Here is a 4,866-nt window from a genome sequence, read left to right as displayed (position 1 = left end):
TGTGCTTGTGTTTGTGTTGGAAGAAAATTTAACACAAGCCAGATTTCTTATACTCTAAAATGTTGTTGTTGGAAACGTGCTTGTATTTGTGGTAGACATAAATCTAGTACTTGCTATATTTCTCAGTCTACAATGTTTCTATGTCCTTGAGTTTGTGCTAAAAGGAAATCTAACACATGTTAGATTTTCTTTTACATTGCAATGTTGTTAATCTAGCACACATTAGACTTATTCAGTCCTACAATGTTGTTATGTTCTTGGGTTTGTGCTCGAAATATAACATGTGTTAGATTTGTTTCAAATTTAAATTTGCTTGTGTTTGTGTTTAATAAAATTTAACACAAGCCACATTTCTTATACTCTACAATGTTGTTGTTGGCAACATGCTTGTATTTGTGGTAGACATAAATTTAGCACTTGCTAGATTTCTCACTCTACAATGTTTCTATGTGCTTGAATTTGTGCTAAAAGTAAATCTAACACATGTTAGATTTTCTTTTACATTGCAATGTTGTTAATCTAGCACACATTAGACTTATTTAGTCCTACAATGTTGTTATGTTCTTGTGTTTGTGCTAGAAGGAAATATAGCATGTGTTAGATTTCTTTTCAATTTAAATGTGCTTGTGTTTGTCTTGGAATAAAATTTTACACAAGCTAGATTTCTTATACTCTACAATGTTGGTGTTGGCAACGTGTTTGTATTTGTGGTAGACATAAATCTAGCACTTGCTAGATTTCTCAATCTACAATGTTTCTATGTACTTGAGTTTGCGCTAAAAGGAAATCTAACACATGTTAGATTTTCTTTACCATTGCAATGTTGTTAATCTAGCACACATTAGACTTATTTAGTCTTAAAATGTTGTTATGTTCTTGTGTTTGTGCTAGAAGTAAATATAGCATGTATTAGATTTATTTAAAATTTAAATGTGCTTGTGTTTGTGTTAGAAGAAAATTTAACACAAGCTAGATTTCTTATACTCTACAATGTTGTTGTTGGCAACATGCTTGTATTTGTGGTAGACATAAATCTAGCACTTGCTAGATTTCTCACTCTTCAATGTTTCTATGTGCTCATGTTTGCGCTAAAAGGAAATCTAACACATGTTAGATTTTATTTTACATTTGCAATGTTGTTTTTTTTTCTAACAAGAACGGTTATGGGATTTTCATTAACTGATTGGCTGAAAGCCACAAATTTGGGTACAAAAGGAGGAGCAGATTTCTGCACGGCTTTCCCACAAGAGGAATAGTACTCCTACTCTTAACAGATTCCTCTTTTTACATTTAGTAAATTGCACTTCTACTGCTAATTTCCCGAGCTGAAAGATACAAACAAACTGGAGCAAAAGAATGCAATAAAACATGGCTCTTTAAGGGATTGGTTCCCAATGGATCTCCTTATTTCTGAGAATATTACCGGCCTATAACTAAACTGCCTTGTTTGCCTCAATGTCCGCTTCTTTATTATTTGATCTCAAAACATGAAAGTAATTCAGATTTAGGGACTTTGTAATGCCTTTGATCCTCGTAATTATCCTTGCTAGTTGTAGGTCCTTTGGATTAGAATTGCTTACCACTGCTTTAATGATAACCTGGGAATCTCCAAAAATATTTGCCTCCTCAAGGCCCAGTTCTTTGAGGATTTTTATTTCTTGAGAAAGGGCCATTGCTTCAGCTTGTATGCTTGAGGAAGAGCCTAATCCCCAAGCAAATCTATGCGAAGTAGTGTCTCCAGGGGTAATGATGAGCCCACCTGCTCCAGCAATTCCTGGGTTCCCTTTAGCTGCCCCATCAAAGAAGAGAGAAGGAAGCGGTTGATTGGATAACCAAGCCTTAAATTCTTCTTCGTTTTTCCTGATTTGCCATTTTTTGAGGGTAGGAGGAGAGCTGTGCGAATTTTGGAACTTGAAGTTGAGGGCAGTTCCCAAATCTCTGTTCTGCTAGCTTAAATTTGAGTCATCTCCTTTGTCTACCAGCCACTCGACTAGTTGGCTTTTCACTGAGTTGACAACTAGTTTGTAATCCTGTTCCTTATTCTGAAATATCCTTCTATTCCTTTCCAGCCAAATTTGCCAGCTGATGAATTTAGGCAGAGCGCTCCACGCTGCCCTAATTATTTTATTTTTTGGAGTTGGACTTGGATATTTGGCTATCCAGCCCGCGAACAGCTCCGAAACTGAGGAGGGGAAGATGAATTTGTAATTCCAGTCAACAAGAAGCTCCTGCCATGTGAAGACTGCAAACTTGCACTTGATCATGAGATGGAAAGCAGATTCTAAGTTTTCCTTGCAAAGCATGCATCTAGAGGGTCCATGAATACCCCTTTTTTGAAGCCTGTCTTCTGTGAGGATTTTTTTATGGCAGAGGAGCCAACAGAAATAATACATTGCAATGTTGTTAATCTAGCACACATTAGACTTATTTAGTCCTACAATGTTGTTATGTTCTTGTGTTTGTGCTCGATGGAAATATAACATGTGTTAGATTTCTTTCAAATTCAAATATGCTTGTCTTTGTGTTGGAAGAAAATTTAACACAACCTAGAATTCTTATACTCTACAATGTTGTTGTTGGCAATGTGGTTATATTTGTGGTAGACATAAATCTAGCACTTGATAGATTTCTCACTCTACAATGTTTCTATGTGATTGATTTTGTGCTAAAAGGAAATCTAACACATGTTAGATTTTCTTTTACATTGCAATGTTGTTAATCTAGCACACATTAGACTTATTTAGTCTTACAATGTTGTTAAGTTCTTGTGTTTGTGCTAGAAGGAAATATAACATGTGTTAGATTTCTTTCAAATTTAAATGTGCTTTTGTTTGTGTTGGAAGAAAATTTAACACAAGCTAGATTTCTTATACTCTACAATGTTGTTGTTGGCAATGTGCTTGTATTTGTGGTAGACATAAATCTAACACTTACTAGATTTCTCACTCTGCAATGTTTCTATGTCCTTGAGTTTGCGCTAAAAGGAAATCTAACACATGTTAGATTTTATTTTACATTGCAATGTTGTTAATCTAGCACACATTAGACTTATTTAGTCCTACAATGTTGTTATGTTCTTGTGTTTATGCTCGAAGGAAATATAACATGTGTTAGATTTCTTTCAAATTAAAATGTGCTTGTGTTTGTGTTAGAAGAAAAATTAACACAATCTAGAATTCTTATACTCTACAATGTTGTTGTCGGAAACATACTTGTATTTATGGTAGACATAAATCTAGCACTTGCTAGATTTCTCATTCTACAATGTTTCTAGGAGCTTGAGTTTGCACTAAGAGGAAATCTAAGACATGTTCTACATCTGATTAGCTATTATTTTGAGTTTTACACTTGTTATTGTTCTTGTTCTTTTTGTTACACATATAATGATGCGAGTAGTTATAGTATTTATAAATTCATATTTTCTTCAATAATTCGAAACTGTGATAATACTTTTTTACTTTATTTTCAGAAACCATGGACTATGAAGCTAGTGAGAATTCAAAGGAAGCATCCAAGGAAAAAGGAAGTTCAAGAAACATGACACCAAATTTTTTAAATGGTATGAAAATTTTAAATTAGTTTATACTTTGTTACAATCGTTAGACATTATGTTAATAACTGGTTGTTGATTAATAAAAACCATGGAAATAGCCTTAGGAGTGGTGTTTTAATGAGGACAACCCATACCAACATGGGTAATTTTTTTTTTTTCCTGAGCAATTTTAGCTAGGTGATAACTATTGGTGTCATATAGTAAACTTGCATAACATATGTACTTATTTATTATTGTGCGTGTAAACGGAAATCATGTATTATAAGGTTGTTTAATAATATTTGGTATTTCATGTCTTCCATATTTTTTTTCTAGAAACTGCGGAAACTGGTGTGCGTGAAATTCGAAGTATAGTGAAGAGAAAAAGAAAAACAAGTGATATACAAATGATTCCTCCTTCAACTGGTATGGTGGTTTTATATTTTTTGTACTTTTTTAGAAATGGTTGGATTAGGTGGTTTCTTTTCCTAGAAATTTTACCCAGGTGATAACTGTTGGTGTCATATAGTAAACTTGCATTAAAATATTTACTCATTTATTATTTGCATGTAAATGGAAATCGTGTGTTATAAGGTTGTTTAATAATATTTGGTATTTTATGTATTCCATAATTTTTTTTCTAGAAACTGTGGAATCTGGTGTGCTTGAAATTCGAAGTAAAGTAGTGAAGAAGAAACAAAAAATAAGTGATATACAAATGATGCCTCCTTCAACTGGTATGGTGGCTTTATATTTTATGTACACTCTCTTAGAAATGGTTAGATTAGGTGATTTTTCAATATTTAAAAGAACATTATGTGACAATATTTGAAATTATATTTTCATTTTGATTCATGCAAATATTTTTTTGTTGTTATTTGCATAATTGGTTGGCCCTAAAGCAAATGAAATGTTACAACTATCACTTAAGAAAAAGAAAAGTTATTCAACTCAAATGGCAGTAACAATAACACCTTCTACTTCTACTTTTGAAATGATTAAAAAATACAATACATCTAATAAATATGAGTTTGTGCAAGATTGGTATATCCAAATAGAATCTCCCCTCAATATGTTTCCTGATATGTATCTATTTGGATCAATAGATGGAAAAGAACCAGAGATATTAGGAATAATAATTAATTGTTATGCTTGCAATGAAAATGACATTGACTTTCAAGTGGAAATGATTAAAGAAAATGAGGTAAAATTAATTTCATGTCAAGTGGAGTATACAAATTTTAGACCAGATTTAATTGAAGCTTCAAGTATTGATTCAACAAATACGATAAAGAATTCAATGTTCAAGTTGGATAACTAAGAGCTTATCTAAA

This window comes from Pinus tabuliformis, chromosome 4_1 (assembly GCF_031772625.1).
Source record: "Pinus tabuliformis cultivar Carrire ecotype Pingquan chromosome 4_1, CPIR1, whole genome shotgun sequence".
NCBI lineage: Eukaryota > Viridiplantae > Streptophyta > Pinopsida > Pinales > Pinaceae > Pinus > Pinus tabuliformis.
The sequence above is the reverse complement of the archived record's forward strand: the minus strand, read 5'-3'. Positions refer to the sequence as shown.